Source organism: Priapulus caudatus, unplaced genomic scaffold (genome assembly GCF_000485595.1).
Source record: "Priapulus caudatus unplaced genomic scaffold, Priapulus_caudatus-5.0.1 Scaffold27, whole genome shotgun sequence".
In the NCBI taxonomy this organism is placed as follows: domain Eukaryota; kingdom Metazoa; phylum Priapulida; class Priapulimorpha; order Priapulimorphida; family Priapulidae; genus Priapulus; species Priapulus caudatus.
This window is the reverse complement of record NW_014577088.1, coordinates 193,131-208,278: the sequence shown is the minus strand read 5'-3', so window position 1 is coordinate 208,278 and position 15,148 is coordinate 193,131. Positions and strand designations below refer to the sequence as shown.

General features: G+C 41.2%; 1 protein-coding gene across 1 annotated transcript in view; it reads right to left on the bottom strand.

Annotated features, from left to right (window-relative positions):
* LOC106814828 (tankyrase-1-like) overlaps positions 1–15,148 on the bottom strand; it is a 57,558-nt gene that overhangs the window by 899 nt on the left and 41,511 nt on the right. The gene's annotated exons all lie outside the window — the stretch shown is intronic.

The window sequence follows — 15,148 nt, the reverse complement described above, 5'->3', positions numbered from 1 at the left end:
GAGAGAGAGAGAGAGAGAGAGAGAGAGAGAGAGAGAGAGAGAGAGAGAGAGAGAGAGAGAGAGAGTAAGAGCGAAAGAGAGAGTGCCTGTGCTAAGTGAGAGTAGAAAAGCAACGAGGAGAAATAGCTATTCCTGGTGACTACCATTATTGACAACTAGACGCAGATTTTGTTGCCGGGAGGAAAGAGTCGATAACATAGTCTTACCTAATAGTATATACATCCTAATAGTATATACATCCTAATAGTATATACATCCTAATAGTATATACATCCTAATAGTATATACATGTATAATACATGTAATATTAATGCACGCGATAGCACACAAGTGAGTCACGCGTGTTAATATTACCAGCCACAAATAATGGATCAAGAGAAACGCATTCGTGCTCCGCTAAATGTGATTCACTATCTATACATATAATCAAGATCTAATAATACATTATCAATAATTAATGTTATAATAATAATAAATAAATAATAATAATAATAATAACAAGCCCATGCGCCCTACTGGCTTCATTTAGAAGTCATAAGTGCGGTGCATTCGAGATTTTTCGTTGATTGAGATTGAGGTGGGCTGGTCATTATTCATAGAATGCCACGGTTAGAAATACGAGAAGCCATCATCTATCAACAGCATGCACAGCTGTTGCGGCATGTAAACCTGCATTACCAATGCACCGCATTATTGACTGCAGCTATTTAACTACTGTATTGGCTTAGCGAGAACGAACCGGCTTATACGGTAAAAGCCCATAACATATTTAAAGTAAGAATCAGAAATGCACAAAATTTTACCGAAACTACAGATTATGAGAAGCGCAGCATGAAAAAGTGAAAATCTTTACATTATAAGTAGTAAATGGCCAATCGATATAATCATGAAAAAATTTGGTAAAGGAAAGCCAAGCATGCAGGAATATAGGTGTAAAACTCTTGTCTTTTGTCACGGGGAAATATCAATTTTCAATAGAATTTCAAGAAAATGTATCCTCTTTTGAAACAAGCAGCAGTTGAATGGGATATACATGTACATATTATGTATATATGTATATATATCAGAGGTAGATAATAGCAGGAGCGATTCCCTATTATCAACTTCTGATATATATATACACATATATATGTATATATACACACATAACGACATTTTTGAACACACACAGATGGATCCCGAATTAAATGTGTTTTCTCGCTTACCACGTGATTAAAAACAAACAAAGCCCAGCTGGTTCGTGCAAACCTTTTCAAATTATAAGTGAGGTAATTAATTTTTGCAGAATTTTTCCTTTTAGAATTAACATCGATTTTCAGTTCAAGCCTTACGCCTACTGCTCAGCGCAGTGTATTCAAGTAGAAATATCCCAATATAATCAAGAGCTTTCTATATTTCAAATAATTCTGCACAACACCGAGGAAATTGCTCTAAGATTTCTATTTTCTGGCAAGAAATGTTCAATAATAAATAACCAACATCACAGCAGGGGCATTGCAACAACATAACGATGATGTTGCATATTATAGTGCGATGCCTATGTCAAATGCTTCAGTTCCTCTAATTATACAGAGCGCCGCAGAGCGTCTGGGCTCATCTGAGGTCTGTTGCTACGATTAAAACGTAGAAATTCAGTCGTTCGGCGTAGTACATTTGTTAGGCGCAGATATCGCAGAGCACGCCAGCTTGCGTACACATTCAGATTTGTTAGGACACGCCCACTTCGAGATGGAGGGTGGGGGAGGGGTGGGGGAAGGGCGGGTAGGGAGGGGGGAGGGGAAGGGGGAGGTGGGGGGAGCGGGCTCTAAATAGCAAAAGCCAGTTCACTCCTATTGTGTAACAGTCAACAAATCCATGTTTACGCTCCTCTTTGAGGGTCAAAGGTTATCAGCACACTTAACTCTTTCGCACGGCAGCGGAAGCCAGATTTCATGGTCCTTTCAAATAAAGCCATAAAAAAGCGTAAGGTCACGCTGGAACAAAAAAGTTTTTCAATCGTCCGTCAGACCATCGTCGCTCAGAAAATGTCTAAAAGTCTGCCCTGTTGCCATTACCTTATGACACTGTGATCCTCAATTTCGGCCAAGTGATGGCTTTTCCTTACCATGATGCGTATACCCATCCGGACTACTCACGAGAGCCTAGGTCGAGCCGTTTAGATTTGGTGCCGCAATTCTGCATTTCCTCGTATACTTAAGTTACGGAGTGAATGTTCCCCCTTCTTTGTACACCTCTTTGACTTGACCTTTGACCGCCCAGCTTCGACATCACCAAACTCGTTTGACGCGATCCCGACCAACGACCCGAATATCGTGACCGTTACGTCAACGGTAACGATTTAGTGCCACACTGTTTGACGACCGACCGGACCGGACGGACGGACGGACGGGACGCGACGGACGGAACGCGACGACTCAAGAGTCTATCAAGCTGCATCTGACTATGCTCAGATTGAGCTCAAAAACCTGGTTATTCACGGCCCTTTGTACAACCACGACCCCATGCACCTCGCCACGGTGAACATGTCATATTATTCTACAATTTTATCTTAACGCGCCAAATCGCTTTCTATTCCATGAGGTGTTCGATAGACTAGCCCGCTGATGCACTCGAGAAATGTTTTAGCCTTGCATCCACTTTCATGTTCAAAGACATAAATGCAGGAGGTAAGATAATATAGAGATTCGTAGTATTATCTTGACCCTGAATATATCAGGAGTGTATCCAAAAGGAGTGGTGTGATGTGAGCGAGTGTTCAAAACCACAGCATTTTGATACACTTCCTGGATAATATCTTACTGCGCACGTACGCCCTATAGCTGGTTAAAACACACGTACACAGTAACACACGCGGATGGCGCGCACGCAGCACATCACACACACACAACACCACACACACGCACAACACGCACACGCACGCACGCACCCGGAGCACGGCACGCACAGCGCGCGCCGACGCGCCAAGCTATGCCACATATGCACAAGTTACTTGATCACACATGTTCCTATTTAACTTTTATTCCAACCGATCTCATTGCTATCAGCAGTTTCAGATTCTATTTCATTTAACAAAATTTCCCTTCTCCGATAATCAAAAAGCAATGTTCGTTCCTTGGTTGCCGATTACGTTTGTAAGCACTCTATTCAATGACATGACTCAGTGCAGTACCGATGATGGCTGCATGGAAAAAAACGCTATTAATCACGAATACCCAGCCTGAATCCATCATCTCCAATTTCTCGTTAAAGTTAAATTGTCAGATTTCTACTTATTCCACAGACTGCATCTTGTAATGAAGGCACACCACACAAATGCCCATCTGTTCCGCAAGTTCCACAGTACCTTTTAGTAACGAAATCCGATTGGATTGGGTGTATTCAGATGACTATAGAATAATATTTGAATTATAATAAGTCATATCTACTCGAGACTTTGGCTCGCGTATCTAACTGCATGATGTTGACTAAATGTGTTGATTAGACGCTATTCTATTTACGGAATAAGCTTATATATTTATTTTACGGGTTATTGAACGTCAAGAACGGAGATATAGTGTTATACCATTTGCGCCAAGTGGAATGTAATTTACATTGAAAAATTTCCAATATTTGCTGAACTATACTCCCAGAATAGCTGCCATGTGCTCGCGTTGCATTATTTATCGGAGCGTGCAAATACGTTAAATGCTTATTGCCAAATATCGCTACTTGCGTTACACGTATACCTTTTGGCTCCCACCCCCAAAAACGATTGGAAACCACAATATAGGTCTGTTAAATGGGACCTGAGTTATTTTCAACAGATAAAGTTCCTGTAACACTGTTATGAATATGCATGTTGAACATGCATGCATCTATTATATAAAAACTTGTAATTTACGATTCCAGTTTACAATTTCCGTTCGTGAATAACTTTAAATGGAATTTATATATGATGTTAGAAAGTGGTATAATAAAACAATCTTTGCAATTAAAATATAATCATGCCAACAATAGTTGGCAGTGAAATGTTCGCGTATAAAGCTTGTTTCTAGTAAGAACCTGTCTCATGGTAGGCTGGCGGGTAGGGAGGTAGGTTGGGAGGGAGGGAGGCGGGGAGGTGGAGTGGTAACGAGGTAGTAACGGTAGGGATAGGTATGCTAGGTAGGTAGTTAGGTAGGTAGTTTGGTAGGTTGGTAGGTAGGATAGGTAGGTAGTAGTAGTAGTAGGTAGGTTAGGGTAGGTAGGTAGGTAGGTAGGTAGGTAGGTAGGTAGGTAGGTAGGTAGGTATTGGTAAGGTAGGTAGGTAGGTAGGTAGGTAGGTAGGTAGGTAGGTAGGTAGGAGAGTGCTAGGTAGGTAGATGGTTAATGTCTTATTTGTGTGAAGTTTAGGGCTATGTAAATTGAGTGGTGTGCATACGTTACTGATTTACTGAGTACGTGTTTGTTACTGATTGCCGTCATATAAAGAAAACAAGCCCATTATTTTGCCTCTGTGGGTATGAGCTTACATTTGGTTTAAGCACAACATTTGCTATACTAGAAAAAAAAAAGAGACGGTGTGTGGAACCACGTTGGGCAAGGGAGCACGATGTATTATTTGGAAAATGCAGCAAAGACACTGTGGTCGCGGAGATTTATAGCACTGATCAGGTAACTGGAATGCAGGTTGTTTTGCCTGAGCGCAAACTAGTTTCGCTCGGCACTAAATGTATACATTTAGCTGCACCTTATTTTAAGTACACATCGCAGTTTCCGGGAACTCACCCACACCGTGAAGCAAGCACATCACAACATCACAATACGACAAATATGCTAACTGTATAAATGCCACTTTATAAACATCGCACCTAATAATTTCATAGGTAATAATAATTAATAGGTAAATTTTAATAGGTATAAGTTTAATTCCGCAACTAAAACACGGCTATAGGGCTATACTACACTGATACAGTAATGGGTAAATGTCCCACAACGCATACGGCTACAGTCTACCCCGAAAGCAAATTGAGCGCCCAGCCAACTTGTTATATCTATATGTCTGCGAGCCCCATGCATGCAATGCACTAAACCACACGTTTACAAGGTCATTGTGTGCTTGGCAGGCCGTTATAATGGTTGTCACTCGCGATTAGGCTCAATTTGTCGTCGAGCGCAACTTACATTCACTTAATGTAATTGGAAAGTCACGTACAACCTTACACACTGAAATCACTTTTCTTTTCTTTACTTCTGATTGCCCTTTTCTGAGCAAAGTACAGCAACAGCAACAGCAGGTATAGTCTAGTCATAGTCATAGTCATACTATAGTCTAGGTCATAGACTAGTCGATGCAGTGCCGAACCTATGCCCCTTTTATACTGCGCACGACTTTAGCCCGCTTCTGAAGCGGGATAACTTAATTTAGCTCGGGATAAGTCGTTTTATACTGCGCACGACTTTAGCCCGCTTCTGAAGCTGGATAACTTTAGCTCGGGATAAAGTCGTTTTATACTGCCGTTCTCGACCACCCGAGTTGCATGCGAGACCGGCGTAATTGTCATGGTAACGGTAAACCTCACGTCAACAACACTTGAGTTCACGTCACGTCAAACATACGACTCACGAGTTCGAATTCAGTTCCGCGCAAAACTCAACCATTCTGATACCGGTAGCTAGAATGCTACATGCTTCTCGTAATATTATCTCGATCTGCGTTTAATTGGATATCGTTTGACAATGGAGTCTAGGGAAATTGTGTTAATCTTTGCGGTGCTACCAGCTAACATTGGACATTTGTCTGCAATTGCTGCTAGTTATGGACGACTCGATCTCCCCGAAGGGATTTGCGGAGGAGAAGAGCCCGTTTCCTACTCGCCCGACTTCGGGGACGCCGCCGGTTTAGCGTTGATCGATGAGAGATTGATCGATTGATTGATCGATGATCGATGATCGATTGATCGATCAGAGAGCGATGATCGTCGCACATCTTTCTGCGGCATTGGCTATGGGCAGTCCATAGCACAGGCACTTGAAACGTTTCAATAAAATATAATGCTAAATAAATACGAAATTTAATACTAGTAGTAGTACTACAAAATTCTTAATGTTTCTCTCTTTCACCTATTATTGCCGACAGTTTCCTGTCAATTCCGTGTAAATGCTCTATGCACACACACTAACGCCGCCATTGCTCACTGTGCACAGTGACTGTTAATATATATAGTGTCAGCGTGCAACAGTCGCGCCGCGAAAGCAGTGGCATCCGGCAGCGTACGTTGGACGTAGGATTTGGACGGAATTTACAGGAAACTGTTGGCAATAATAGGTGAAAGAGAGCACAGGCCTATAGGCTATAGAAACATTAAGAATTTGGTAGTAAATAGATTTCGTATTTAGTTAGCATTATATTTTATTGAAACGCTTCAAGTGCCTGTGGTCCATAGGGCAGTCGGCGGTATATAGGCGGATAGGCAGGCTTGATAGACGGCATAGACAATTGTGTTGGAAGCAAATTGTACTGAATTTCACTGAAGAAGAATGGAGACAACATTTCAGAATGAGAAGGGCGACGTTTGAATATATCGCAGATCATTTACGGCCAGCTATCGAAAAACAGACGACGAATTTTGGGAGACCGATTGACTACAGGAGAAGGCTGGGCGTTGTCATTTGGTGGCTGGCAACTCCGTCAGAGTATCGCACCGTCGCAACCTTATTTGGAGTTGCGATATCGACATTGTTATGTGTGTTCTTGCAAGAGCGAGCATTTAGAGCGAGCTAAAGTCGAGATACCTTTTATACTGACGTTAGCTCGGGTCTGAAGCGGACCTGAACCACCTCCTAAAGCGGAATAACTTTAGCTCGGGCTAAGTATGTTTCGACCTTTTATACTGGGGGTTATCCCGCTTCAGGTCCGGACCTGAAGCGGGATAACCCTCAGTATAAAAGGGGTACTAGATACATAGACGCTAGTTTCCATTTTTCCTACACAGAGTTAGATATATCATTTAAAATTGTGTCAGCTGTCAAGTAGTCAGGATTCCTACGTTAGCAACAGGTTTCAGATGAACGTATAAAAAACTCTTCTAGAAAAAGTGTCACATATATAACATATATATTGTCACAGATTTAGCGCAAAATATAATGATCATAACTTGGTTAATTGCATAATCTTGGTCAATAATTACATTGGTCACTAAAAACATCAATAGTTTTATTATTAAAATCCTTACATTCAATCAAATGCAGCACTTTATCGAAATGTTAGCCTATTAAGCAGCATTCACGTCTCCCTAAAATTCCACCATTTTAAAAATCATTCCTATGCAGGAAATCAATACTTCGTGTATGCTAATCAGTGCCCAGCTTGAAAATATAATAAAACACGGGTTTGCACATGATATAGTGTGAAAGGTGGAGGTTTGCTTTACTGTACATGCATCCATGTACAGACTTACTGTCAAATTTGTTATGCTGCCGCTGTATGCAGGCCGCTGGGGAAAACTAAACGAACGCAACTACTTATTAAACGATGCCGATACGCAATGCCAATATTCTTTCAATATCTCTAAAGTTTAGAACGGACGCAATTCCCGTGATGAAAAAAGGTTTTGTAAGACTGTATTTAAGTTGCACGCGTGTCTATGCTACACGTGTCTAACGAACATCTGAAATATAAATGTCGCAGTGCGAATCCTATTTGCTACGACTGATAGTGCCGAGCTCTGAATTTATACCATACGTTTACCCTTTCGACTCTGCAATTGATTATCATTCCATGACATTCATCGTTCTATTTCGCCTCGCAAATATTTGCGGATATACATGAAATCAAGAGTACATAATAAAACCAAATGGTTTTATTATGTACTCTTGATGAAATGTATACTCAATACCACGAAATACCCACATGCTCTTAGCTGCATATGCTGATACAACGAGGACAGCGAGGACAACGATGACAGCGAGGCCACATGTCTATTGGGCTATTAAATGTTGGAATGGTTGCAATCATCCTGTATACTGTATGTTTACTGAGCTATAATTGCACCTTATGATCAACCGAATTAGCAAGAAGCTCATTAGATGTTGTCGATTTAGCCTTGATCGTTTTAGCTTACGTTTTAGTTTTGCTATTTATCTTTTTATATCGTCATCATTTTAGTTCATTAAAACGTGGTTAGTGACTTTAATGGATAAATTTAGCACTATAGTTACAGTGTTGGGCCCAAAAGATATAGCATTTACAGCGTATCAACCGTCCAAGTGTCATGACGAAAAACCATTGAGTGAGGTCGCTCTTCTGACCTCTGTGACAAAGGTCAGTCACTGACAGCAAAACTACCAGAAATAAATAAAACCCTGGCCAGCCTAATCAGGGAAACGTATCGCACTCTCATGGTTCAGACACTGCACTCACACATAATACTTCTCCTCTATCTCGGTATTCGTGTGTAAAACCTCGCTTCTGATACTCGATCGCGCTCATCGACTGCATGTTCGAATGGACACGTATATATATATATATATATATAGATAGTAAATATTGTCGCTCGACAGCCAGACTGAAATGTTTTCTTCTCGGGTTTCTAGCTTTCACGGCTTCACGCGATAATAGCTAGCCATCCCACTTGGCCTGCAGTCTATTGATTGCAGACTATTTGGAGAATTCATCCGAGAGTGCAATGAAAGCGATCACGCACGGTTATAAAATATCAGGCGTCACTATTCTCCGCCCCACATCATCGAGCATGTATAATGAGATTTAATGGGAAATTCCAGGTAAAATGTTATTACATTTAGTATGACGCTCGCCGTATTATTTGGCCCTAAAAATGTTGCAACAAACACATTCGCACGCGAATTAGCGAAACAGCGCGCGTACGTGCACGCGCGCGTGCGACGCGAGGCGCGTTGTAGAGAGTAGCGAAGCAACGAATGCAGGGTGTGTGTGTGTGTGTGTGTGTGTGTGTGTGTGTGTGTGTGTGTGTGTGTGTGTGTGTGTGTGTGTGTGTGTGTGTGGTGTGTGTGGTGGTGTGTGTGCGCCGCTGCGTGTGTGTATGTGTGTCATGTGTGTGTTGCGCCGCGCGCAGTGTGGCTATGTAATGTGTATGTGTGTGTGTGTGTGTGTGTGTTTGTGTGTGTGTGGTGTGTGGCGCGGATGGTGTAGTGTGTGTGTCGTGTGTTGTGTGCGCCGCAGCGCGTGTGTGTATATGTGTGTGTCTGTTTCATTTGCTCACACGCTTCGCCATTCACGAAGTTCGTCACCAATCGTACGGTCGGCAAAGAAAGCGACGTTTCCCTTTGCCCCGCGGTCGAGTATAATCATTGTCTCTCGCGTCTTCAAAGCGTTCACAGCAGACAAACAAAGTTGCGCAGGGAATGCAGCCCATCTCAGACCGACAAGTCGGGCTATGAAACCGACCTCGTTCTACACCCAGCCTACGCGGGCTCAGCTGGCCTCCGGGCGAAATTACGTGCCCACTGCTGCATGGGAAATGCGTGCGTTCATGCAGGGGTGGCAGCAATCACATCATGATCAGGCGCTGGACAACCGTGTCAGTGCACACTGATTACCTGGCGGTGCGACGCGACCCGTCGGCGCAGGGTCCAGCAATCGTTTCATCCGATCGCAGAACGACTTCAGTTTGTCTAGCGGTTTGTTAGTAGTAGTGGAATACATGGTTTCAGCGTGTGTTAGTAGTGCTGGTCGGTGGGGATGGAAGTCGCGTGCTGGGGTCGACGCGCGAGCGCCTTCATCGACGTGCCGGACGCGACGAGCCGGTCCCGCGCCGCGCGCGCCGCTTGACAAGCTGAAACAACCCGGTTATCGCAACCTGCGAAATAGCACACTGATTTCTAATCCACAAATCATACGCGCACGCGCGCGCACGCAGATACGCATGCACATACTCACACACACGCGCACGCACGCGCATGCGCACACGCACACGCACATACACACTCACTGGGCTTATCTAATACACACATTAACACACACACACACACGCACGCACGCACGCACGCACGCACACACACACATACATATATATATATATATATAGTGTATAGCGAGCAATATTTTACCTGAATTAAAACATATCTTATAGGAGTAGTTATACGTGGAATCAGGCGCTCCCAGGTACCCGTTATTCCGTTGGTTCGTTACCCTATCTATCTCCTATCTCCCATCTCCTATCCTCCTCACATCTGTGTAGCGTCGCGCCAGACGTTACAATATATTTATATAGGTCAACCTATATTTAACCGTTATTACTCATTAATTACTATAAATGCTTCATCATACAATCATACGCATCCCTGAATCAAACTAGTCGGCTAGGCAGCATCATAACTAACAGGGTCCACGTTGCAGATCGGATAAACAAGGACATCACAACAACACGACAACCATCCACCACGCACCAACTCACGAACGTCGTCACGACGCACGCACACATGTTTATAGGAGACAATGAGCGAGATTGAAAGCAAAACAAACGAGCAGGAGAGGAGAAGGATAGGATCACATTGGTAAAGAAGACCATGATTGAATAAATTTATCTTTCGAATATTATTATATGCTAAAGAAAACTAAACACTGTCGCTAGATTGACACTATTTTAAAACATGACGTTAGAAAATGTTATAAGTATTATATTTGATTATCCAACCAGACACTGACATAATGACATTGCAATTTAAAAATCGCGACACGAGTGTACATACTTGCTTGCATGTTCTAAGGACTCAATCTCAGATTTTTGATAAAAGAACATAGTCTTCTGTAATTTAATTTATAAGCCCAAGCAGGGAGTATGCGGCAAGGTTAAACGTTTTACGAACACCAGAGTAGGTACGAAGTAGTGAGCAACTGTAGCTACCATGAGTCTGAAACAACATTACGTAAATTATTAGTAGATTAATTATAGTGGTCATTCCTCAGCTATAGCTTTAAAGTGATTATACGTCACGAATTTTGAGCACCATAAAGTAGTATATTTGTGTGTTATTTGTACAAAATAAAATGTATGAAAATACAATTAGTATTTCTGTTTACTTTTCATGCTTATATACCTTCTTTATATGCCCAAATTTGTCGGTGAAAAACAGAAAGATGCCAGTATCTGAACAGTACTGGGGGAATAGTGTTATAGACAACAGAAATTACCAAATCGTCTAGATTTTTGCAGATTTAACCAACGTAAAAACATTTTTATCAGGTGAGAGTTTGAGGATATATTTAGTAACGTTAGTTCTTACTTTTAATGTAAAAAAATGACAATTTTTTTTTTTACAAATTTTACCATGGAAAATTCGTGACGTAGTCAATTTAAGCAGAAGCGAAATCGTTTAAGCAACAAAGCTATATGCTTACGGGCAGGAATTCCGACTCTCAATGGATTTACAGCTAACAAACCTGCAATGGAAAATACAATCAGGGAAATCCCCCTGTAGCTGCAATCATTGATCGAATTCACCAATAAAGGAAACAAACAAAAACACAAATGAAATAAAAATGATTTAGTTCAATGCGCCACACGAACAATTAAGACACGGTAATGGTGATGTAACAGCGCCGGAAGGTCTGAATCAGATGGAGGCAAGCGTAGTTTTCATCATCTCTAGATAGAAAGAGAAGCATACCTTGATGCGCGCAATCTAACGTCGCCAGTGAAGCTGCGCAACCTCGGTGACCAAAAATCGTCGTCCCTGCACAAATTGTCGTCGGCGACAATTTGTGAAAATTTTTGCAAAACCTTTGTGTATTCAAGTAGAAATATCCCAATATAATCAAGAGCTTTCTATATTTCAAATAATTCTGCACAACACCGAGGAAATTGCTTAGATTCTCTATATTTCTGCAAGAAATGTTCAATAAGATAACCAACATGCAACACAGGTGGCATGCAACAAGACATATCGATGATCAAGTGCTATTTTACGTGCATGGCTAATTAAGTAAATGCTTAGTTCCTCTAATTATAAGACACTTGTTATTCACGGCCCTTGTACAAACCGACATGCATGGCCACGGTGAACATGTCATAATTATTCTACAATTTTATCTTAACGCGCATGCTTTCTATTCCATGAGTGTTCGATGACTACCAGTGATGCACTCGAGAATGTTTTAGCTTGCATCACTTTCATTTAGCAACATAATATCAGGAGTAAGATAATATAGAATTCTATATTATCTTACTCCTGATAATATCAGGAGTGTATCAAAAGGAGTGATGTGTGTGAGGAGTGTATCAAACCACACATTTTGATACACTCCTGATAATATCTTACTCGCACGTACGCCCTATAGCTGTAACACACGTACACATACACACACGCATGGGCGCACGCACACACACACACACACACACACACACACACACACACACACACACACACGCACGCACGCACGCACGCACGCACGCACGCGCGCGCGCGCCAAGCTATGCACATATGCACAAGTTATTGATCACACATTTCTATTTAACTTTATTCCAACTCGATCTCATTGCTATATCACGTTTCAGATTCTATTTCATTTACAAAATTTTCCCTGTATCTATCCGATAATCAAAAGCAATTTCTTCCCTTGGTGCGATTACGGTTGTAAGCATCTATATACATGAACTCATGCAGTACCCCGATGACTGCATGGCTGCATGGAAAATAAGCTATTATCACGATACCAGCTGAATCCATCAATCTCAAATTCTCGTAAAGTTAAATTGTCAATTTTCTACATTTATTCCCAAAGACTTGCATCTTTAATGAAGGTCACACCAACACAATGCCATCTGTTGCGCAAGTTCCACAGTACCTTTTTAAGTAACGAATCGACTATTGGGTTATTAGATGACTATAGAATTAATATTTGAATTATAATAAGTCATATCTACCTCGAACTTGGCTCGCGTATCTACTGCATATTTTTACTAAATTGGTGAATTTAGGCTATCTATTAGGAATAACTTATATATTTATTTTACGGGTTATGAACGTCAAGAACGAGATATGAGTTTTATACCATTTGCACAAGTGGGAATAATTTACATTGAAAATTACAATATTTCTACTTTACTCCCAGAATAGCTGCATGTGCTCTGCGTTGCATTATACCGTTGCAAATACGTAAATGTATTTGCATATTCACGTACTTGCTTTACACGTACTACCTTTTTGGCTCCCCCCCAAAAAAACGATTGGAAACACATATAGGTCCTTTAATGGACCTAGTTATTTCAAACAATAAAGTTCCTGTAACACTGTTATGAAATCATTTGAACATGCATGCATCTATTATATAAATATTGATAATTTTACAATTCCAGTTTACAATTTCCGTTCGTATAAACTTTAAATGGAATTTATATATGATGTTAGAAAGTGTATAATAAAACAATCTTTGCAATATTAAAATTATAATTGCAAACAATAGTTGCAGTGAAATGTTCGCGTATAAAGCTTGTTTCTATGTAAGAACCTGTCTCATGGTAGGCTGGCGGGTAGGGAGGTAGGTTGGGAGGGAGGGAGGCGGGGAGGTGGGTAGGTAACGAGGTAGTAAGGTAGGTAGGTAGGTATAAATCATTTAGTGTCTATCATTAAATCATTTAGTGTTTGACAATAATTCCATGCCTATGATTGGCTGAGAAAAAATAAGCTTGTATCTGATTGGTTGATTTAATGACTATCACTAAATAAAATATATGATAAGACATTAATTCGAATATATGACTGTCACTAAATACCATTTATGTCCACCTCGCGTCTGCCATAGACGTGACGTGAACTCAAGTGTTGTTACGTGAGGTTTACGTTACGATGACATTACTCCGGTCTCGCATGCAACTCGGTGGTCGAGAACGGCAGTATAAAACACTTTATCCAGACTAAAGTTATCCAGCTTCAGAAGCGGCTAATAAGTCGTGCGCAGTATAAAACGACTTATCCGAGCTAAATTAAGTTATCCCGCTTCAGAAGCGGCTAAATCGTGCGCAGTATAAAGGGGCAAAGGTTCGGCACTGCATCGACTAGTCTATGACCTAGACTATAGTATGACTATGACTATGGACTAGACTATACCTGCTGTTGCCTGTTTGCTGACTTTGCTCAGAAAAGGGCAATCAGAAGAAAGAAAAGAAAAGTGATTTCAGTGTGTAAGGTTGTACGTGACTTTCCAATTACATTAAGTGAATGTAAGTTGCGCTCGACGACAAATTGAGGCCTAATCGCGATGACAACATTATAACGGCCTGCCAAGCACACAATGACCTTGAGTAAACGTGTGGTTTAGTGCATTGCATGCATGGGGCTCGCAGACATATAGATATAACAAGTTGCTGGGCGCTCAATTTGCTTTCGGGTAGACTGTAGCCGTATGCGTTGTGGACATTTACCCTTACTGTATCAGTTAGTATAGCCTATAGCCGTGTTTTAGTTGCGGAATTAAACTTATACCTATTTAAAATTTACCTATTAATTATTATTACTATGAAATTATTAGGTGCGATGTTTATAAAGTGGCATTTTATACGTTAGCATATTTGTCGTATTGTGATGTGTTGATGTGCTTGCTTCACGGTGTGGGTGAGTTTCCCGAAACTGCGACGTGTATTAAAATAAGGTGCAGCTATGTATACATTTAGTGCCGAGCGAAACTAGTTTGGCGCTCAGCAAAAAAACTGCATTCCAGTTACCTGATCAGTGCTATGAATCTCCGCGACCACAGTGTCTTTGCTGCATTTTCCAAATAATACATCGTGCTCCCTTCCAAGGTGTTTCCGCACACCATCTCATTATTTTTTTTTTTTTTAGTATAGCAAATGTTGTGCTTAAGCTCATACCCACAGAGGCAAAATAATGGCTTGTTTTTCTTTATATGACGAGATCAGTAACAAACACGTACTCAAGTAAATCAGTAACGTATGCACACCACTCAATTTACATAGCCCTAAACTTCACACAAAATAAGACATTAACCATCTACGCTACTCTACCTACTACCTACTACCTACCTTACCTACCTACCTACACTACCTACCCTACCTACCTACCTACTACCTACCTACCTACCTACCTACTACCTACCTACCTACCTACCTACCTACATACCTCCTACATACCAAACCTACCACCTACCTACCCTACCTACCTCACATCCTACCTACTCCACCTACCTACATAT